The sequence below is a fragment of the Eleutherodactylus coqui genome, chromosome 10 (genome assembly GCF_035609145.1).
Source record: "Eleutherodactylus coqui strain aEleCoq1 chromosome 10, aEleCoq1.hap1, whole genome shotgun sequence".
In the NCBI taxonomy this organism is placed as follows: Eukaryota; Metazoa; Chordata; class Amphibia; order Anura; family Eleutherodactylidae; genus Eleutherodactylus; species Eleutherodactylus coqui.
The window spans coordinates 31,009,685-31,034,642 of record NC_089846.1 but is presented as its reverse complement, the minus strand read 5'-3'; the positions used below and the strand labels follow the sequence as shown (position 1 = coordinate 31,034,642).

Genomic DNA, 24,958 nt, shown 5'->3' with positions numbered 1-24,958 from the left:
GTGACAAAAGCAATTTTTTAATTATTTTGGAGAAGTACTGAAACACAAAAACAACTATATAAATGGGAAATCTGTATAATCATACTAAACTGCAGAATAAAGTTAATATGCCAAAATGGTGGAATTGCTGATTTTTTTTTTCCATTTCAACCCACAATTTTTTTAAGTTCCTCAATACATATTTTGTATATTAAATGGTGGCATTGAAGAAACAAAACTAATCCACCTAAAAACAAGCCCCCAACTGGCTGCAACCGGGTTATTGCCAGTCAGGATATCCCTATGAGACAGCAGAACTGTCCTCTTGTGCATGTAGCATCCCCTTTTGAATTGAAGACATTGAGGTGGCTATCCAGTAAGTCCTATTTTAAAGAGGTATTTCAGACATCTACTATTGATAAGCTATCCTCAGGACAGGTCATTATAGTCAATCGGCCGGCTGACAGTACAGCCCAACTGGGTTCAAAGTCTTCTATTTCACTTCTGGTTCCAACTTCAATAAGGGCATCCAGCTCAGCTGCACTGAACATCAGCTGATTGGCGGTAATACCGTAAAGCGGACCCCCATCGATCAACTAATGATGACCTATCCTGAGTAGAGGTCAACAATAGTACATGTCCAGAATAACCCTTAAACTCTTAGATTGGTGTTATAGGAGCCCCTTATAGATGCCTTAATTTACTTTGATGGCTAATGTACTCTAGTTAGAGTATGGTTCCTACTGACGCCCACTGATCCCGACATCGGCGCATCCCCATGCGAATGGAGCCATGGTGTGCTTTCATAACCACCATTACGTTCAATTTTATGGGACGGCACAAGATCGATGCGTTCAGCAATCTTCCTCCATCCTATAAGAGTGAATAGAGCGGTGGTCACACCTGCGACTCACTGCTGCATCATCATGGGGGACTTGGGCTATGCAGATGTCGGAATCGGTGGAGGTGGCCGTGTTCAGTCTGCATTAGTTGGAAAACCCCTTTAAGCTTTCAGTTCCCACAGACCAAGGGATCCAATGGTTTGGCTAATTACTGCTACTACTTTTAGCCAGATTGAGGGGATGGTTGCAATAGATAAAGCAAACGTTAAAACTGCAATATCACAATTAACCCAAAGCAACGTGTTTTACCACTCTGCTGAAGGAAAAAGACGAAAGAGTAGCTCTCACACCCCATATATTGAGTCTTAGCGAATTCCAAGTAGTTTGGAAAAGGGCTGCTGCAACAAAAAGTGCTTTGCAAATAATATTTCAGATGAAAAGACTTCACAGGCAAAACAGGTCAAACTACATATTTCCATCATGTCCACAAGCAAAGGAGTTTACCGCTTCAAGGAGCACCGATAGGGTTAAACAGGGTGTGTGCCCCAGTGACCCAGTCTGACACCTCTCAGTGGGGTTACCAGGCCAGACTGTCCCACTGACTGCCTAGCCGCAAGCTAAGGAACAAGACACTACAGGGCGAGGGGTGGAGGAGCTTGTGGGGTCCTCTCCACTGTTTCTCCGCAGGGCCCCCAACCACAGTTCAAAGGGACACATTTCAGCTCCCTTCACCTTCTCATCTTCAAAGAAAGAACTGCTTCCAAGAGGATTGTGGGAGACAGACAGACTGCTGCTGGGATACAGAATGCAAACAGTATCACTCCCTGCTCGCAATTACACTACATCTCAAAACCTATCCGTGAAATTATAGGATATCCATATAATCTCCGTCCAATGGGTAAACACGCCGGCAACTCACATGAGCATATGGCCTTGTACTCGGCGGAAAAGATACAGAAGGCCTATTCGCTAGTAGCCACCTCTTAGGGTATGTTGACACGGTAGAATATGCAGATTCAACCTCTAAAACTGCCACGAAAATCCATGGCTATTCCGCTGTGGATCTTCACATGGCTTTACCCTGCCAATGGGCAAGATACACTGGTGGAATTTGCAACGTGTTTCCAGGTGGATTCCTGTGAAGATGTGATATGTCAATTTTTGACGGAGATCCGCATGGAAACACGTCAAATATTCAGCTTTTGCGCACGGACAGGGCTACAGATGGTGCACATCCACAGCAAAATTAGTGGCAGGAGCGAAATCCACAGCGGAATTCACTGTGTGAACATACCCCTATAGGGGCCGTCTACATTGGGTTGTAAAGACAATGATTTATTAAGATGTAATATTGTAACATCCATGAGAGAGCGACATTCTGTATGATACAGGTGGAAATGATGTATGTTTGAGCAATGAGGTGCATTTCTCATGCACTACCCTTGTCCTGTGCCGATGTGAATGGTCCCGGCAGTGGAGAGTACAGTAAAAAGTCTAGCTATGCGAACAATAGCGCGACTATCACAACGCAAAGTGTTGCGCTATCGTGATCGTTTCTGCCATGCCGCTCATCTGAAGGAGCCCTTAAAGATATCCTGAGAAAGCTGCGATGTTCATGTACACTGGATTGGGGATTCATTGCTGTAAATTGGATATTTGACATAACCAGGACATTGTGCTACCTACCTTTGTGGATTTCGATGGATAGAGTGGATACATAGATGGATGGATGATAAATAGATAGATAGATTGATAGATAGATAAATAGATAAATATTAGATAAATAGATAGATAAATATTAGATACATATCGGATAGATAAATAGAAGATAGATAGAATATAGATAGATATTAGATAGATAGATAGATATTAGATAAATAGATAGATATAAGATAGATAGATAGATATTAGATAAATAGATAGATATAAGATAGATAGATAGATATGAGATAGATAGATATGAGATAGATAGATATGAGATAGATAGAATATAGATAGATAGATAGATAGATAGATAGATAGATAGATAGATAGATAGATAGATAGATAGATATTAGATACATATCGGATAGATAGATAGATAGATAGATATACGATAGATAGAATATAGATAGATAGATATTAGATACATATCGGATAGATAGATAGATAGATATGAGATAGATATGAGATAGATAGATGATAGATAGATGATAAATAGATAGATAGATAGATAGATAGATAGATAGATAGATAGATAGATAGATAGATATTAGATAGACAGATGATAGATAGATACCTGTAGATAGATAGATAGATAGATAGATATGAGATAGATAGAATATAGATAGATAGATAGATATTAGATACATATCGGATAGATAGATAGATATAAGATAGATAGAATATAGATAGATAGATATTAGATACATATCGGATAGATAGATACACAGATAGATATGAGATAGATAGATACATAGATAGAGAGATATTAGATAGACAGATGATAGATAGATAGATAGATAGATAGTAGACAATATACATTCACCATATACAGGCCATATATATAAATATGGATATGTCTATATATATTTTTATGTTGTCATACATGAACAGATGCATTCATTAAATCATTCATATAAACATGCAGCGTGTTTGACCATATTTTATGTCCTCCACTTTCATTTCAGAGCTTGTGCCTTACCCGGCATAAATCTTCATTTATTTTGCTTCTTAAAGTCCAAACGTAACGATAAGTGAATGAATGGAGCCGTACAATAATGAACAACAGGATAGATCCAAAATAGCCTGAAAATATCTAGAAAAGCAAAACCACATGCCACATAGTGCGGTACCAACGCAATATTTCATGCATGACTTTAGAGAATGTTAATAAGGATTAAAAGCATACTCTGTAGATCAACAAATCATGGAGAAGCAGCCAATTAGAAGTCCCCTCCTTAGATCTCTACGCTTCCAATCTACCAGGAAAAGAATGTCATTATTTCTGAACGTACCTAACGACGGCGAAGGAGAAAACCTATAGAAAACCAAAAAAAAGGGGGCATTAAACACTACAATGAATATTCCACTTTTATGGCCACATAAGCCAGGACCATGCAACCCCTCCTTTTATTTTCTGCCATTCTCCAAGACATCAAAGTTGGTTGATTTGGGTACAATTTAAGCATTAGCCAATAAATGTGATTAAGATAACGCTTCCAGAAAGACGCTCGTCTGGGACTGATAGAGTCATATGGGATACAGATGTGGTTTGGATTTGTGCTTGACTTAAAGAATCAGCTGATTTCAGTAGAGATGGTACGAAGGGACACTGCCAGACTCAACTTATTAGCGGGGCGAGTGTAGCTACAGGCCATCAAAGCTCTGCCGTTTATTTGAGCCCATAAAAAAATCCGCGTTAGAAGGAGTCAAGTCCTTTCTGTATTGTTATGGCTGCCATGGAAAAGGCAGAGGCAGCTCTTGGTAATATCCCTGCCTTTGTCTGGGCTCAGCCCGCTCCATTATTAAAAAATCCATTAGCAATCTTATTATTAACTTGAAATATACTACACAGCGGGAATATTAGATGCAAAAAAAGGCAGCTGGCGGCCATCTTGAATTACTTGTGATTGCTTTGTGCTTTTAAATGTATGGATTCAATATATATAAATATATATATATATATATATATATTGTACATGTGTATATATACATACACATATACACGTGTACAGTGACTGATAGACAGATAGATACTGTAGAGATAGATAGATAGATAGATAGATAGATAGATAGATAGATAGATAGATAGATAGATAGATATAGTAGATATAGAAAGTTAGATTACATGAAACTGCATAATAGTAAATATACAAAAATCATTATCAAACTTATTCCCTCAAAAAAATACTATATACCGGATGATATTAGATGAGTCAAACGGCAGGTGGTGGCCATTTTGAATCCATTGTCATTGCTTTGCTCTTTAAGTGTAAGAATTAAATATATACATGTGTACAGTCATGGTATATGCAAATGAACTATAATTAGGTAGATAGATAGGAAATAGATATAAAAGATGATTATATGAATAGATCAGATTGATAGATAGATGTGAAATAAATAGATGTGAGATAGATAGGTAGATATGAGATAGATAGATAGATAGATAGATAGATATGAGATAGATAGATAGATAGATATTAGATAGACATGGGATAGATACATAGATATGAGATAGATAGATTTGAGATAGATAGATATGAAATAGATAGACAGCTAGAGAGATAGATAGATATGAGATAGATAGATAGATAGATAAATATGAGATAGATAGATAGATATGAGATAGATAGATAGATATGAGATAGATAGATATGAGATAGATAGATATTAGATGGACATGGGATAGATACATAGATATGAGATAGATAGATTTGAGATAGATAGATAATAGATAGATAGATAGATATGAAATAGATAGAGAGATAGATATGAGATAGATAGATAGATGTGAGATAGCTAGATAGATATGAGATAGATAGATAGATAGATAGATAGATAGATAGATAGATAGATAGATAGATATAGATAGATATGAGATAGATAGATAGATAGATATTAGATAGACATGGGATAGATACATAGATATGAGATAGATAGATATGAGATAGATAGATATGAAATAGATAGACAGATAGATATGAGATAGATAGATATTAGATAGACATGGGATAGATAGATATGAGATAGATAGATATAAGATAGATAGATTTGAGATAGATAGATAGATAGATAGATAGATAGATAGATATGAGATAGATAGATAGATAGATAGATAGATAGATAGATAGATAGATATGAGATAGATGAAAGATAGATAGACTAGGAAGAAAATGGATATAAGACAGATACTCACTGATAGTATAAGGTACTAAAGAAAATAAATCCTATGAGGTGAGAAGTTTTGGCTATGACTTTAAGCCGCACATAACACATCTATTCAATGGCAGAATTACACGTTAAGAAGCCAGAGCTTTAAGCTCCTTCTTTTCCTCCGCAATGTCCTGAAATCTATTATCTCAGTATGTGCATGTTTTTGATGAATGCTGTCACCACAGCCAAGTTTTCCTCAATCCAAAACAGAGACTCGACTAAGCCTAGAGTCAGAGCCATCTGCAGCAGGAAGACATGTTTCACGTCTATGGTGCGTGTAACACTGCGGGTGAGAATAAAAAGTAGTTTTAATCTTTGCTGATCTTTACAACGAGGTTATGGCGTACAAGGTCATTCTAGGAAGTGATTGCATCTCCCTACATCTAATTGTTCCTGTTCTGTGTGCTATAACATTCTCTGTACAGTCTCAGATGTTTACACCTTGGTGCTAACACAGATTTTCATTAAAGGGGTTTCCCACCATAGAAAGTGGATATGAAATTACTTTTGAGACCCCTAACAAGTCTTTATGGTCTGGGCTCTAGCTGGGCCATTCCAAAACTTTGATCTTCTGCCGAAGCAATTCTTTTGTTGCTTTGGGTCGTTGTTGTGCTGAATGTTGAAATTCCTCTTCATCTTCAGCTTTTTAGCAGAGGCCTGAAGGTTTTGTGCCAAAATGGACTGATATTTGGAACTGTTCATAATTCCCTCCACCTTGCCTAAAGCCCCAGTTCTAGCTTGCAGAAAAACAGCCTCAAAGTATAATGCCACCTCCATCATGCTTCACTGCGGGTTTGGTGGTCTTCTGGTGATGCACAGTGTTGGAACTATGGCTGAAATGTTCTACCTTGGTCTCATCAGGCCATAACATGTTCTCCCACAGACTTCTGGCAGACTTGTAGGTTTTGGCAAAACATTGCTGGCTTGGATGTTTTTCTTTGTTAGAAAAGGCTTCCATCTTGCCCCCCTACTTCGCAGCCTAGACATATGAAGAATACTGGAGATGGTTGTCACATACATTACACAACCAGCACTTACCAGAAACTCCTGCAGCTCCTTTAGTGTTGTTGTAGGTCTCTTGGACCCTTATGAACCAAATTTCTTCTGGTCTTTTCATCAATTTTTGAGAGACGTCCAGTTCTTGGTAATGTCACTGTTGTGCCAAACTCAATCCAATTCTTGCTGGTCATCTTCAGTGTGTCCCATGGTATATGTAACGGCATGATGGATTATTTCCTACTTTAGCAAAATTTCTCCCACAATGGTGAAGCTTAGATGTCACATCACTGTGTATATGTCAGAACTAGTATTGAACAAGCAGCACCGGTGCAACCTGTTTTGGGTCAAACTTTGCTAAAACTGCAGTCCTACCCATAATTGGGTTCCACTAGTTAGGTTTGCTCAACACTAGTCCTGAACACTGACGTATAACACTGTCTACAAGCCATAAAAGCTCTGTGTAATCCTTTTATGGCTCTTCAACACAAACGTTTAGTTTGGTCCAAACTAATTTAGGCTGAACCAAAGGTTTTGCAATATTTCATCGAACCAGACGAATCAAACTCATCAAAAGTTTGCCCATCACTAGTCAGAACCAATAAGAGATATGATATACGGGTAAAAACAACTGATGGTGGCTTTACATGAGGCAACTATTGGCCAAAAAATTGCTCAAATGTGTGCTTTTCAGTCATCCCATGTAAACTCAGGATCCAATAGGGTACTGAGCAAGAAATTGCTTAGTACTTGTTATTTGCTTTTTTCAACTCACTGAAATGAGGCAACTGGTGAGAAAGTCACAGTGGATGGAGGCATGTGTCCAGAAGAGATCTCCAACACACTCCACCTCCATTAAGTGAACGGCTATCGCTTCTGTGTGAAAGCACAGGAGATATAAGTTATTGGTACTACAGTCAATATAACAGACAGTTGGTGGTGCTATTATGTAGAAACTGTATTGAAACAACCAGGAAAGGCTCCAAGTACGTATATCCGTTCCCCCACTCTACATTGCCCTTGATATAAAAAGCAAGCAAGTACAAAAATAACATTAACAGCCCAATCAAAAAAGATGATTTTAAAACTAATATCTATATTGCTAACACAGTCAATTTCAACCCTGTGGGAGCTGCAATAGTGGCCATATTGGTTATCTCCAAGCTTTCTCAGGAACATAACCCAGGGACTTAAATTTGAGATGATATAATAACTATAGAAATACAGTGCATCATACACTCTGTGATGCCAGCAAAAATAGAAATGGATAACTAATATTGCCCATTTGCCATGATCTGAAACATCTGCATTATCTTTCTGTAGGTCATCTATACCAAGCAGTGTGAACCTCTCCAATGTTTTCATTCCATCCTGTTTGATGCTCCACAGGGTCACAGACCGAACACAAATCAACTCCGGCTTAGTAGTCAGGAAAAAGGGCGGGGGTGAAACCCAATCTTAAAAATACTTAGTGTCTCCAAACAAGGTCTCGGTTTTCCTTAAGACCTCCATGACTTTCACAGGGACAGTTTTTAAGACTAAATGAAGAGGGCAACCAAGATGATACTAGAAGCTTTACATACACAATTCTATCTATAAATGGGAACATCTCTTCTTGTGCCTTAATAAATCATCAGAAATATGAAGGTTCTTGAGTTGTCCTCTTCTGTCAAAAGGTCAAAAATTCTATTGAGTCTTAGTTATATCAGTTACTGAGTTACTACACCATAAGCGAACTATGGGAATTATAGTTGTCACATCTTACAAGTACAACACTGGAACCAAACGGAAAAGGTCAGAAAGGGAGATGGAATACACACCAGTGCAAAGGACGAGGAAGGTTTCTTAAAGTGGCCAAACATACCTAACGAGTAGAGCACCTGCCCTGAAAAGGGTGACCCCTCACAACAGGAATCTGGGACTTCCCTGTAATGACCATAGATGGAATAAAAGAGAGAGATGGGCACCAGAGATTGACCAAATGGGATAGATCCAGTAAACACACAGGGATATCTGACAAAAGTTACAAAAAAAGAAACAGAACAGTACACTGATTATCACCCAGGCCCAATGTCCACATTGCAGAGCCTGCCGCGCTGTGACAACAGAGCTTTGAGAGAAGCAAAAATGCTCACTGTCTTTAATGATCAAGGTGTAATAGGAGCGCTAACATAAAAGACCTGAGTGCCTTCACTAAACCCTCGGCTAACATAACAACCCCTTGGCACCATAGTATCGCATCTCAGATGGCCCAATAAGATGATGGAGGGAATCTCTTCTGTGTAACATCTTAGATGCCGCGGTTACTACTGATTCAATAGCTGGGATCAGAGTTCCCTATTGCAAAAGAGTGTCAGCTATGCTTGGAGTGGGTTCAGCTCCTGAGCTTGGTGTATTCCCTCCCCTGCTAAGTGTGATGTACATGTATGCCACATGTTGAAAAAGAGTTAAAAGGGGTGTTCCGGTTTGGTACTACAGGCACAGCTCCCATGGAATTCAATGGGGAAAGTGCCTGCAGTATCAAACGGGGCCATTAAAATACGGACAGCGTTGTCTGCACTAATAGACATGCGATGAGATTGTGAGTGGTGGTGGTCTAATTGTTGAGAACCCTCGTAAATGTGAAGAACTAGGGGGTTCCAGCATTGGTGGTGTAGTGGTGGCCTCTAACTCCGGATCACTATCCACTAAAATAAGGCCATATTTATACGCGCAAGGGCAATATTGGTCAGCATTGAGAGACAAATCGTCCAGGTAAATCATGTTTTTTTAATGTGCAATTTCTGAGCATCTCACAACGCACAGAAATCGCGCTTGAAAATCCTCCTTAACCTATATAAATATCTACTGTATGCATTCATCTCCCATAGGGAGAGGTAGATAAATACTAAAATAGACTTATGAAATTTGCTCTTTTTACAACCATACAGACTTTGTAGGGGGTTTATATTCCCTACTTCGGCCCTATGAATCCCCGTAGACTATAACTGGGACACAGACTACAGCTGCTAAATAAAGCAGTGACTGTAACAGGACAGCTTTAGTTCCACCAAAAAGTTAAAAAGGAAAATATAAAAAAAAGCAATAAAAAGTACAAATGACCTGGAATCAATCTATATTTTTACTCTGGTCAGTGTTTCAGTACCATGGGCGTCAGTCTGTGAGACTTGATGGAGCTTTGGCTCAGGAATATTAACAGCTCTGGGTTATGCCAAAGATTCCTGCTCAGCTGTTTAGATCTGGTCCAACCGCAAAACTCACAATCCCAGCAGGTTCCTGGATAGCAACGTGAAAGTCATACTACTATATGCGCCAAATCCTGTTTGTCTATAGCTGTTTGAGGTGGTACACTTTGAGGCCAAGCAGAACTACGTATCAAAGCAATCATCACTATTTCAAAAGACAGCGTAGGATGGGGAGAAAGGTCTGTTACTGAGACTATAAATCAATTGCACGTCAGGACTTCTCTCCTACTAAACATTTCAAAGTCAGAGTCAGCATTGCCCCTGGAAATTTCCATACCCAGTGGCCAAATATATCTTCTTCTCTGCGATCAGACATTTTTATCCTCAAGATAAGTGCATACCTAGGATATGTGTACCATAGAGGAGACCCCAGTTCAGGTTGACCCCATGCCTTTCCCCATGGGCATTATGACCCTGTTTAGGGATCCGATTCCCCACGACACTAGTTCAAAGAGGAAGGAATGGGTTTGAGGTTGGTAACAAAGCCCACGTCTTCTCTGGGAGATGGGAACAAGAGAAGGAACAAGCACTTAGTCCATAATACCTTGACTTGTTGACACCCTTTCTGACACTTAGCGCGCAGGTGAAGCAGAGTCATTGGAGGTAGAGACTGCGCTTTGGACAAAAATAGGCACAAGAGGGGTTCAACATACTCTGCTTACTGGTGGGTCAGGTTGAGTGGACTTTAGGCTTCCCATTACAGGTTGGGCAGTTGGCTTATCGCCTTATTCTCCATCTCTAGTACAAGCTCATACCTTCACCAGTGCTTTAGTCGAGTACCAAAACTGCTGGACCACCGTACATCCTTAAATCGCATAGCTATAGAAGAATAGTTGCAAGTATGACACGGAACTAGGTGAGACACTGGCAAAGACTCTCTCTGGCTCCACATACATTGCAGAAAAGCAACTTTATTAACGGAAGACACCGTCCGTTACACTGGTATGAAAAGGATAGGTAGTAGTCAATGGGGAGTCTGCTGGAACCAAACAGTGTTGAACCTACTATTGCGATTCAGGACCAGGAATGGTCCTGTTTCACGTTTAGGACTTCTCTTGTTTGAGCTTTCCCTTTTCCTACATAGCTAGTAATGTTTTTAGTGCAGGACACAGGAGCCCCGAGCACGTTTCTCCATGACTCATGCTCAGAAAGGGGTTCTTTACTGTAAGAGCAGTTAGACTGTGGAACTCTCTGCCGGAGGAAGTGGTGATGGCAAAATCCATAGAGGAGTTTAAAAGGGGACTTGATGTCTTCTGGAGAGGAAGGACATTATAGGCTATAAATCTTAGGTTAATTATTAATCCTGATATACAGGCAGGTAGGAACTATTAGGGGTTGATCCAGCAAACAGTCTGATTGCCATTAAGGAGTCGGGAAGGAATTTTTTCCCCAAAAAGGCTAATTGGCTTCTGCTCTTGGGGCTTTTTTGCCTTCCTCTGGATCAACACAGGAGGATAGACAGGCTGGACTAGATGGACATTGTCTTCATTCGGCCTAACGAACTATCTTACTATGTTACAGTTACAACTGTGCCGCGTCAAAGTTGTACCTCCCTCCAACAAGGTGTAAGTGGGGCCCCTGATGCTTAGATGTGAACACCAATAAGACTTTACACAGTAGGCTCACAAGCCCATGATAGGGGTTACTCAGTGTAGGATCTTCGAAAAGGACCTCCGCCATTACGTACCTTCTACCCGTTACATAACAATGGCCATATTGCTTGTCCTGGAGCCTCCTCAAAAAATAAACAGCGCTACATTTCAAGAGTTTAGAGAAGATGACAACTCCTTAAGGAGGCAATTTTTTAAATTTTTTTAAGCAAGCCTCATTTCCACAGGAGCAATGTGTATTTCTTTACCCTATAGAGTCTTAAGAAGGTTGTATAACACACACCTGATCTGAGCAGCTCGCAAGGGCTGGTGGCCCCATTTTATCCCTTCGACGTCATGTCTTGGGCAGAAGAATCAATGCTGGAACGCGACCTCTGGGCCTAATCCACTTGAGCTCCCTGTTCCCCTGGCTGCTGATTTTATTTAAGCCCTGTCTGCCTTTCATTTTTTAGTTTTAAAAGCAGATGAGAATAATATTTGCCATAACTTCACATTAATGCTGAGAAACAGACGCTCTGCTTTTTTCTGAGGGACGGCGGAGTCATGGGAAAGTGAAGGCCTCATTAGCACGAGAGGGTCTGGATACTATAAGTGAAATGGTTAATGTTGTATCTATAGTTTTTCTGCTCTTCTCCTGGAGGAGTACCAATAAGCAGACATTTCACGTACTTGTATATATAATGAGATTTTCTTTAGTGTGTGCTTGTTCTTAACATACTCCCAAATCGTTTCCTCTAGTAAATAAAGCTCCCCGGGCGGAAAAAAAGAAAAAAAACCACCAGCAAATGCAGAAAAGAAGAATATCTACGTGTAGGGAAGGGAACAGGTCGGCTCCAGGAGAAATGTATTGCCTACTATATACATATACGGGGTTATATTATGAGTGTTTCCACTGTTCTGTATTCTGCTAGTAGGCAGTGCAGTCACACATACCCCGATTCCTGAATTATATTGCAGTGTATTGCGGTGTAGTATTATATAGGAACTAGAGATGAGCGAGCATACTCGCTAAGGGCAATTACTCGATCGAGCATTGCCCTTAGCGAGTACCTGCCGCTGGGAAGTAAAGGTTCGGCCGCCGGCGCGGGTGAGAAGTGAGTTGCGGCAGTGAGCAGGGGGGAGCGGGGGAGAGAGAGATCTCCCCTCCGTTCCTCCCCGCTCTCCCCCGCCGCTCCCCGCCCGCAGGCAAATCTTTTCTTCCGAGCGGGCAGGTACTCGCTAAGGGCAATGCTCGATCGAGTAATTGCCCTTGGCGAGTATGCTCGCTCATCTCTAATAGGAACTATATGGCAGTTATATTTGAGGGAGTATTATTTTGCCACTATATGGTGTTATTATATGGCGGGATAACGGCAGCTGAAATGACGCGAACAATTGTTTAAGCGTGCGTTCGCATGCAGACGAATTTCAGCAGATTTTCCACAGCTGGATAAATCTGCAGCAAGTCCGCACCAAAATCTGCACCATTTGTCTTGGATTTTGTCACAGATTTTTGGGCGGATTTGTTGGCGATTTCACCCTTTCAATTGGATTTAAGTTGAAGGGGTTAAATCTGCTGCGGATCTGCATCAAAATCTGCCACAAAATGCACATCAAATAGCGCACATTTTAAAGCAGGTTCACCTCAGTGCAACGTATTTACTCTGTGAACGAGGTTTTCTTGCACGTACTTGGTGTCCTCAACCACACGTTTTGAGCCCGCAGGGCGTGTTCATTTACACGTGGGACACAGGCTCGCAACGATTTAAATGGCTATCTAGTCTAATTAGTTCCAGATGTCTCCTTTCTCCAGTGCGATTACACAGTATTTCACGCATCTCTTTGCGTATTGTGCATGCATTGCTGCACACACACCCCCCCCCCCCACTGACTTCTATGGGGACCCTCGGTGCGCTAATATGCAGAAAGCTAGAATGTTCTTTTTTTTTGCATAATCAAAACTTGCACATAGATGAATGAATGGGCTCCTGCCTCTGCATATGGCACGCGCAAATAATCTCATGTGGAGCCGTCATTTCACACGGACGTATTTGCGCATGTATTTGCAAAGCAACGCTTCCTCAAAGGGCTCAAATAATACGGCCATATAGCTCCTTGATTTCAATGGGTTCGAACACTTTTTCCGTATTTTGTCAGCGAGAGAAAAATTGGACCTGCTCTATTTTGTGCGCATTTGCACACCAAAGGTCCCCATAGAAGTCTGTGGGAGATGTGCAAATATGCGCAATGCGAGCACAAATACACAATATGCTGCGTAATTCCCTGGGAAAAAAGAACACATCTGCTCCTCATTAGGCTAAATGGCCATTTAAGTCAGGACAGGGGTGCATTGCGCGCTCATAATAGACTCTGCGTATGCAAAACGTACAGTACAATGCGCAAACACGCACAAATCGACCGCGTTCATAGCGCAAATACTTGGTGCTGAATAGAGATGAGCGAGTATACTCGCCAAAGGCAATTGCTCGAGCGAGCATTGCCCTTAGTGAGTACCTGCCCGCTCGAGACTGAAGGTTCGGGTGCCAGCAGCGGGCAGGGAGCTGCGGGGGAGAGCGGGTAGGAACGGAGGGGAGATTTCTCTCACCCTCTCTCCCCCCCGCTCCCTCCTGCTGACTGCCGCTACTCACCGCTCCCCCGCGCCGGCACCCGAACCTTCAGTCTCGAGCGGGCAGGTACTCGCTAAGGGCAATGCTCGCTCAAGCAATTGCCTTTAGCGAGTATACTCGCTCATCTCTAGTGCTGAAGCGTGTTGCATGCATGTTCACTGCGTTTTTGAGACGCGCAAAAAAAAAAAAACACAAGCAGGTCCAAGCAATGCCAGATTTGTCACAGTCAAGGCGGCTTCAGGCAAACATATTTCAAAATACCTTCGTTCCTGCTCCACTTTTTTGCACAAGGGACAAGGGTATATTGTGCGTGTGCCTGCGCACAATACTAGGTACCACTAGGTCACATGGGTGGGGGAATTAACCCCGCCCTGATTTAAATAGATGAATGACTGCCTGTTTGCACAGGCCAATCTGTTGTGCAGTTTTTATGCATGCAGAAACTGAATGGTGAGGGATAAAAAAACGAATTCTCATTCGTCGGTCACTTGGTGCATGCATTTACACTGAGCAATAATCATTCAGATTCCCACTGGATCGCAGGAATCCGAAGGATTATTGGGCCGTGTAGAAGGGCTGCCACATCCACAGGCTGCAGACAAAATCTTGGAATTTTCAGGGCAATGACTGGGGCACGAGGGTAATTCGTTTATCTTCACTCCCCCTTTCACAATGTTATCACTATAGGGGATCTCTAAAAAAGAAACTGCGCTTCCAGAGAACCCCCAATGACTATTTCCACCTCAAAGAAACTTGATGAACCCTACTGTAAAAACAACAAGACGTGTTGGTTAGAAGATACTGCTTTTGGGTGCATTCACACGACCGTATATCGGCTCGGTTTTCACCCCCAGCCGATATACGGCGTCTCTCTCTGCAGGGGGAGGAGGCTGGAAGAGCCGGGAGCAGTGCACTGAGCTCCCGCCCCTCTCTGCCTCCTCTCCACCCCCCTGCGTGAAAATCCAGCCGATATACGGTCGTCTGAATCCACCCTTAAAGCGACCCTCTGTTCCTGAACAACCAAAACTGTCCGCACTGCTTCTCTGACCACCTGTTGCCCTCCCTTAACCCCTAAACAAGTAAAGATAAGGCAAAACTGACAATTCCAGTAAATTCTAGCCAGGACTGATATATCACCTAACCCCCTTCCCCTTTAAAAAACCTGAGCTGAATTCAATAATATTACCGGAGTTCAAAATGGCCTCCAAAAATTCTCCTCCACCAAAAAAATGCAGCCTCCCTCCCAATTAATACTTTCACACATTGGAAGCCAATTGAATCATTATTACAACAGCTTAATGGGTGTGTCCAGACTTTTGCCTACAGCTAATATCAATTTCCATCGAAGATCATAAACTCTCCGTGAAAATAGACATTTCGTAATATCTCAACGACCCAAGAAGGGCATGACTGTAGATGTAATAGAGCTGAGTTTGTCACGTATAGTAAATAATAGCTCTCCTAGCTAAGATTATATAGTAGGTTTGTGTAAAATCAAAATGACACATTCCGGTATCACAATGACAAACCCGGCTCTGCTTCATCAGTATCTTACTCGGCATACAAAATATACCCAGTATTTGCATTTCTGGTGCTATAGGCAACAGACGCACATAGGGAGCATGCTGAGTGACTTAGTCCAGATCAGAAGGACCAAGACAGCAGGGACAACGCCAGTAGGTGCCATCCCAGGAGCCTTTCTTCTCCATGCTTGACATGAATAAAGGGATTAGGACGGTATGTTTCCGCTAGCTCTCTCCGCAGGACAATAGGCTCCGAGGTTTAGTGTCACACTCTCTGATACAAGTACAGCGGGCTGTCAATCAGATTTCATCAAGACACTTGTGTCACTTCCATAATCTTATTAGCAGATAAAAACAGGCAAATCCTTCCTAGAATAGAACATTACATTTAATAGCTCACACGATTCCGTTAATCCCTCTGGTCATCAGGCCATGTAGCCCGTCCGGAGGAATTTACCATTTAAGAAATGGCTTGTAGGTTTGGCTTGTAAATGACATGGGAATTCGGGAAGACACAATTCTTAACTCCACCGAAATACTTTAACCAACTTTATTGCAAACTACATTTAATGGTCCATTGGCCCCGTGACAATGTGTCGTTGTGTACCGCTAAAATCCCATTGCTTATAGGAGACGGGAGATGGCTCACTGGTCTTAAAGGCACGTGAATTTCACCTCCGGAGACAGATCGGATTTTAAAAGCAAAGTTGTTCCCTTGTCGGAAAAAAAAACCAAAAACTTTTCTTTTTTTTTGTCTTTTTCATGTTGATTTTGTTCCAGGAAGGACGGTATTTGCGTTCCGTTTCGAAAAAAAAATTCTTTTAGTCTTAATTCAGTGTAACGTAAACTTTGCACTTGTATATTTTTCTTTCCACTGACCGTGAACAGCAACTTCTAAATTGTGAATTTCCATAGCGAGATCGGGGCTTCCTGTGATACACGGAGAACACTTCAGGGTTTTAGACGCTGTCAACAGATGCGGTGGAGTTGTCCGAGTTACCTGGCAAACTCATCGGTATGGTTTTGTTATGGCTGCTATTATTATGCCTTTTTGAGAAGGTTTTTTTTGGAATTTTTGGAAAATTTTCGGGCAGATTTACTAGTATTGTTCAAGTCTGTATTTATACTGGTCTGGGTATATCGGACCGATATTGCGCTCATAAGGCCAGATCCACACGGGCGTATTTCTGTGCACAATATACATTGAATAGAAGCCATTGACTTCAATGGGTTTGTTCACATGGGCGTTTTTTTCCTGCGCATTTTGGTGGTCCACAAGAACGCTACGCTCATGCACGTGCAAATACGCATACGCTTGTGTGAATCTGGGCTGACATGAGTGTAAACTAAAGGATGCATTAGATAGATAATGTTTTGCGCAGTGAAGGTCCCATTGTTGCTCACGTATCTGCGCCTTTCACTGTATTTTTTGCGCTCTCAAGGACTATTCGCATCAGCATGGGACACACCCAAGCTGTAATTTAGAAGACTGTGCATATTAATTAGTTCCCTGTGTGTTGTTTTCCCCACAAAATTGCGCAGTTCATTCCGTGGGTATTAGGTGCGCATTTCCCCCCCCCCCCCCCCCCCCATAGATCCTATAAGGGTAAGTATAATACATCCCCGGACTCAGCGGGTCACCTACTTTCTGCCTATAAGCTTAGTAGATAGGGCTAAAAGTAGGTAATAGAGTCTCTCTAAGGACTAAGCAATTTGATTTATTGTTGCCCTTCGAGGTCATGACTTTACATTATCTTTCCATCCATATAGCTGTGTAATGGCTTATTTTATGCAAGAAGAGTAGTAATTTTGGGAGTAGATATAATTGTTTAGCTTTATAATTTTTTTTTCTTCTGGGGGTGCAAAAAACTGCAATTTTACTATTTTTGCGCGTTTTTGAATTCTATGGTACAGTAAAAACAACAGCATAACTTTATTCTATGGGCTGGTATGAACAATAAAGAAAGTTTAGGGCTTTTTATGCTTAAGAAGCTTTGCATAATAGAAACATTTTTTGGGAAAAACTTTCTTTAACTTTGGCAAAATTAAGCCGTTCTAGGGCTTGTTTTTTAAATGTACTTTGTGGTAAGTTATTTATTTATTTTTTTATTGTTTTTGGCGGGAAATGCAAAAAAACCTGCAGTTCCGCCATCATTTTTTAAAATCTTTTTTACCTAATAGACTAGTTTTTATGGCTGATCTGGGCATCTTCAGACTCGGCACCTGATTTTGCCTTGCAGATTCTGTCTCAAAATCTGTACTTGAATATCCGCAGATCCTTATCAATGGGCAAATTCCGGGTGGAATCTGCATCAAGAAGTGACGTGTCTTATTTTTGCGGCAGGTTGATTTTAAGTCTATAGCACGGATTCCCATTCGAATCAATGGTTCACATAGCAGAAGCAAATTTGATACAGAAACTGCACAGATTCCACCCATATTCCACTTCAAATCTGCATCATATTTCCTCCATGTGTGCGAACCTGGCTGCTGCCATAGTAAAGCATCTGCCCTTGCAGAGGAACCCCTGATCTTTGTCAAACTCCTTAGATGCTGCAGTAATCATGACTGCATCTAAGGGGTAAAATGACTGAAATCCAATGTCATTGGTCTCCCATCAGTGCCCAATGCCTAAGGCCGCTAGTACCAGCCTAGGCATCAGGAGGGCAGTACCCATAGCGCTGCTATTCTCTTCTGAAGCACCTTGGTAGAAAGGCGACACAGTAGAAAAAGCATTCTGGACAGTCACCGCAAAAACACTACACTTCAGTCGTTAAGGGGTTAACACGCACATTTATAATACCAGATACTTCTGGAAATATTCAGTAGGATTAAGTTCATAATTTTAAGCAGGGTTACATTAAAGTTCATCCTAGGCGATCCTCACCAAAGCCAACTGGGATTCTAATTATCAGCTATAGATCTGCCGAGCTTATATACTGATCTAATATTAATGGACTCGTATAACAAATCACTTCCAACATCTGTCATGGCAGTCAAATAATGGAACATCTACACACGCTCTTAACCCTAGAGGCCTTCAGGCTACTGAGGATGGAACCAAAGTAATTCAAGATATTATAGGTGGACATTCATGGGATCGGGAATCTTTTTGCATAATTTACCTTCTAGAAGACGATGAGATATATGATAAATGTGTGTTATGAATATAGCTATACAACATTGGTCATTATTAGAGATGAGCGAGCACGCTCGGATGAAGTAGTTACTCGAGCAGGCTCGGGGGAATGGCGGGGGAGAACGGGTGTTAGCAGGGGGTAGAGAGAGAGATCTCTCTCACTCTCCCCCCCCCCCTTCGCTATCCCAGGGGACCAGTAAGCAGTTACTCGAGAAGAGTGATGCTCGCTCATCTCTAATCATTATATGGTCTCTGGATTTAGGGCATAGGGGTGGGAAGTGGGAACTAAAAGGGGTTGAAAAGGCAAAAAATACTGAAGGCCTATCCTCAGGATAAGTCATCAATAGTTAATTGTCGGGAACTCGCTGCTTGGGATTCCCGGCGATCACCTGATCACCTGGTCCACTGTTCAGCACAGTGGGCTGGACCTGTGTCATACGAAACGGAAGTGGAAGTCCACTAGCTGGCTTTGCTCCAATTCACATCAATGGGAGCTGAAGCAACTATTACACGTCCGTCACTTTCGCCTCCGACACCGAGGATTGACCTGGAAGTGTAATAGTCACTTCAGCTCCCATGACTTTCAATGGTAGAGAAGCCCGCAAGCACACTTCCACTCCTGTGTCCTGTAATAGACGTCCGGCCCGCTGCACTGTCATTGGGCCGGGCGATCAGGCTGGGGATTCCGAGCGGCAGGTCCTCAGTGACTGACCGGGAAACCCCTTTAATGGAAAGGTTCTATAGTTGAGTTCCTCATAGGCTGAACATTCAAGGAATGCTAAAAAGTTTTTGATCTTTTTTAGGAGTTTTTGTTCACTGTATATCTATCCATGTTATATTTTACGTTATCTCCCAATATACTGCGTCATCATATGGTTACACACATGGCCCGATTTAATCTGTATATATATATATATATATATATAGCACTATAAGCAACACACATTTCGAAGGCTTCCTCCACATACACTTTTTTTGTGGATTTTTTTGAGCTCCCCCCCAAAAATTATGGAAAAGAAGCCAGCATGTTTATAAGCGGCGTACAGTATACGTATTCTAGAGTTTATGTATTCTTTGTTGGTGGGGTTATTTTGAATCCACACATTTTTAACATTTCGACTTGTCATTTTTCACTCCCCACAGAGAAGCATATGCAAAAATGACAGAAAGAAAATAAGTCAAAATGACAGCCGGTTGCAAGTGCCAAAAAATCACAACTGACCCAAAAAAAAGCAAGAGAAGTTTAAAAAAAAAAAAAAAACGACCAAAAACAACATCGTTTGAAGCAGCTTTAATATTTCCTTATTGACTTTGATGTTTATTTGTTTAAAAAGCCCCAATTAAAAGCATGCCACGTTTCCTCCAAATTCTCTGCGTAGAATCATCCACCGGCTGCTTTCGCAGATCATTTCATTTGTTTTTTTGCAAAAGTGCTACTTTTTTACACAGTGGCATTTTTTCCATCCAGTGTCTATGGTAAAATATAAAATGCCCAACATCCATTGTGTTCTTTGTAGTAGCGTGGGGGGCGTTTCCTCACTTTTGCTGCATTTTCTGGTTTCATGGTGTTTTTATACATTGCGGCATGCTCTGGGTATGGAGTTTTTTTTCTGGTGTTTCCTATAAGGTTTTCTATAGGAAAATATGGCAAAAAATGCACATGCAACAAAAAAAAAACGCCAGTCAAAAAAGGCTTCTGATTTCTTTGGCGTATTTTTTTTCACCTAAGAACACACCAGAAAAAAAGGTTATGGTTGAATAAAGACTAATATGTGACGTTTTTCTGTCACTTTTCATGCCCTATTGTGAAGCCCGTACAATAATGTAAAAAAAAGAAAAAAACACTAAACTGACAACCTGCTGAGATCGAAAAAAACAATGGCACTGACCCAACAACTGCAGACATAAAAAAGACACCAAAAAGTGCAGTTTGAAGCCCATTTCCTATTCCCCTATTGACTTCCAGCTAACATCTGGACACGGCATCTTGGCAAAAAATAAAGTGTCGAAAAATGCCACTAAAAAAAGGCCAGATTTCCTTAAAATACTGTGTGTGAAACCATCCTTAACTTCTTTCTAACACATATATGGCTAGATACGTCCTAACTACACATATACTTTGCAGTTATGACGGGCTGCATATGCAGCAGATATTGGATGACTTTGACTGACAACACCCGCCTGCAACAGCAGTCATTGGCGATAACTCAGATTGCAGCTGTTAACCCTTTAAATGTACCTGTCAGTAAGATCACAGGGTTACTATCCGAGTGTCATGGCAGCCTGGGGACGAATGAAGGCCTCCAGGTCTGCCATATATGTTTGCCTATTAAAATGTGCCTGTGGCATGTCTTTCATAGGGAGCCTATAATACAGTATAATGCAATACCACAGTATTGCATTATACTGTATTATAGACCCCTGTGAGGTCTACTAAAAAAGTAAACTATAGATTTTTAAAAATTATTATAAAAATAGATATTAAAAGTTAAAAAAGCCTTTTCCCAGCTGTCGCATCAAAAAAAAGGGGAAAATTGGTACGGCTGCATCTGTCCCGGTCCCATTTATTAAAATATCACATTACTAATCCTGCAGAGTGAACGCCGTCATAAAAAAAGGCAATGCCAGAAGTCCACTCTTTTGGTCACCCCGCCTCCAAGAAACAAAATACCAATAAATACGACAGATCACCCTGCAAAAAAAAAACGTGCAAAAATTAGTTGTTTTTTTTTTTTTAAACTGCGAATGCCAGAACTGCAAAATGCGACCTGGAGCATCAAGTCAAGCAAGGGTTAAAGTATTAAAGCAATTTTTCCAGTTGGACGCAGCAGTTTAACACACATACAGCAGTGATTTTTATTTTTTCCTTTTTATTTATGACTAAACCTACTAAACTACACCCAGAATGTCAACAGCTTCCTTATTTATTGCAGTGTGAGAAGGCGTAAAAAAATAATATATATATATATAAGCCGGCCTAGATAATAAAAAAAAAAAAATTAAATATCTAAAAAAATATTTAAAAAAAAAAAGAAAAAGTAAGAAAAACTATTTAGCAGTTTAAACTATTTAAAAACTAAAGTTAAAAAAAAAACTTTCTATAGGGACCTTTAAGGGCCTAATGAGATGCACAGGCGTTAATTTTAAAACCAACATGGAAAAGGGTAAAAAAAAAAAAAAAGTCAAGAAACCAGATCTAATGAAAAATAATATTTGCCTCCCTCGGTGTGTGTGCGAGAAGCAGGAGGAAATGCTGTCAGGCTCAAACTACAACGTTAAAATCTGGCTATTGATGGCACACCACGTCTCTTATAAACAGTTAATCCCAGGAGCAGGGGTACTAAAAGCAAACACACAAGCCAACACTTCTCAATCATATGACACCTTCCCGGCACATTCTGAAACACAAACTTTTCATGTGAACGGAGATAGATTCTTTTCACAAACTTGAGGTCAGATTTTGGCTTTAAAAAAATTAAAAAAAATAAAAATTAAAAAAAACTCAATATTCTTCACAAATAAACATTTAGGAACGAAAGAGAAATAAAAGGCCTCACAAGCCGGTAAGGAAGGCTCCGGTGTTATTACTGGCGTCGGATAACACAAGCCGTTTATGACATGAAATTCATATCAGACGGAGGCATGATGAAATGTCAAGCCATCGCTAGGCCACTTCCTCGGGCTTCCTTCGCGAAAAAAGACTTGAGTTTCCGTGAAACATGGCTGTAAAACAAATGACTCTGTGCTTACGGGTTTCATTGGCAAATGGGAAAGTGCGGGTTCCCTTGTGCGTGCCATGGGACCTGTGTACTAACTCGGCTCTTTTACTTGTGTCAACAGAAAGGCTTTCATGTAGGAAGTGCATTATTGGGCAAGCAGCTCCGAGGAATTACGTTTTGGTGGGGGGATTAATAATGGTCATCTAAGCTGTTTCCCGTAGAGGAAAAAAAACAATAGAAAATGATAATAAAAAAATATATAAAATATAAAATCATAAATGTTTTTTCTTTTTAGAATTTTATGTTTCATGATGAGAATTTTTGTTCTTATATTAGCATTACTTATTATGATTATTGTTATTATTTTATATTGTGGTTCTTTCTGTTTATTTTGGGTTTACTTTTTTTTTAACGTTTTTTATTTAGGATTTTCTAGTTTCGTGTCGTGTTATCACTTTTTTTTTTTTTTTAATTCTATTACGGTACTACAAGTATTCTTAAAAAGAAAGGGATTGCACTTTTTTTAAATGGTCTACGGATTCCTCTTGCTGTAAGTCTAAACATTGGCCGTTAATATTTGTACTTATGAGGGGGCATTCGCACGGGGCGCGAGTTCCGTCCGATTGCGATATGGACGGAACTCATGGATTAAAAAGGACTCACTATTTGCAGTGAATGAGTGATTTTTTTTTCTCGGAAGATAAGAAATGGCGCTGCGAGACCTGTTTAATTGCGATTCCTTGTGAAGAATTGTACATTATTTTCTACGGTTTCTTTAAAAACAAAAGAAAAACGTATTACAGTCGCATGCTATACGATTTGCATGCGAGTGCGATGCGCTCTTTCCTTTTTTAACTATAGCAGCGGCGTGTGTGTTTTTTTCACGTTGGCGAAAAACGCGCAAGAAAAATCACATGTTCGGCGAGGTAACGTGATGCATTTTTTTCTTGAAAAGCGCATCACATTCGCTGATATGGGAGCGCAATATCCCGGTTTCTCAGACCAATATTGCACTCGCTAATTTGAATACATAACATGCATGACAATTATACATATAGACCGCTTATTACATATGTACATATAGTAAGCTCCACATTAGTTCCAGGTTGATCAGATGACCATATTTTTTACAGTACATTTCAAAAATGGAGCATAATCTATTTTTTACATATTTGCCTCCAAATTTGTATTCTTTTCTATTGAGTAATTACGGATCAGTATTTGCCCAATAGAACATATTAAAAATTCGGAGGCAAAGACGGATGAAGAATGAATGATATACAAATGGAATATCTTTTGGAACACGGATGTGTATTGATCTGCTCAACCGAAACAGGCCTAAGGAAAATATCTGTATGTTGTAGAGGAGACTTTATTGGATCTGTTAAGCTGATGCCAAAATACGTCATGGGTTAAAACTAGACAATGCTCGAGCGAGTAGTGCCTTAGCCGAGCATCTCCCCGCTCGTCTCTAAAGATTCGGGGAGCGGCGGGGAGCGGGGAGCGGCAGGGGAGAGTGGGGAGGAACGGAGGGGAGATCTCTCTCTCCCTCTCCCCCCCCCCCCCCCGCTCCCACCCGCTCCCTACCGCAACTCACCTGTCACCCGCGCCGCCCCCCGAATCTTCAGAGACGAGTGGGGAGATACTCGGCTAAGGCACTACTCGCTCGAGTAATGCGCCTTAGCGAGTATACTCTAGTTAAAACCATTCCTTGTTTCCTACTGAGTATTGTAGACTAAATGCTACAAAACAGTCTGCTCTACCTGCGTAGCCACACGGAAATCGTTTACCTTGGCTTTTCCTGCATAGGGCTACATTATAATGAAGGGGCCGCTGACGTCACATATAGTGTATATATTAACATACAAACGTATGAAATCTTAAGCATATGTGTACTTTTTTTAGCGTATATGTTTAATATCTGGCTATACATTTTTATATCGGTTTTTACATTTTTTTTAATTATACACTTTTTTTTTTATTATTGGAAAGTAGTTTTTCTTGATAAAGTTTTCCAGTTTTACTTTTTGGAAGGCATTTGAGAAGAAACATGTAGACGTTAAAAGGCCTTACGAGTCCATGCATTTCCCATTAACTGTAATGTAAAAAAATATATACATCAGGGCAGAGGCGTAACGTGAAGCTCCTGAGCCCCAATGCAAAATCTGTAACAGGCCCCCAACTATAATGCTTTACTCATAGTACTGGGCTCCCTATATGGAGAAGAGAGGCCTTATGGGCCCCCTAAGGCTCCTGGGCCCGGGTGCAACCGCATCCCCTGCATCCTCTATAGTTACGCCCCTGCATCAGTGTGTATGGCGGTTATCACCAGCAGGTTCAATCCGATCGTCATATGGATGGAACTCACATGTGAAAATTGCG

At 40.8% G+C, this 24,958-nt stretch overlaps 1 protein-coding gene across 2 annotated transcripts in view; it reads right to left on the bottom strand.

The window, feature by feature from the left end:
• Positions 1-24,958, bottom strand: part of LMX1B (LIM homeobox transcription factor 1 beta) — a 166,081-nt gene that overhangs the window by 109,767 nt on the left and 31,356 nt on the right. The window lies entirely within an intron of this gene.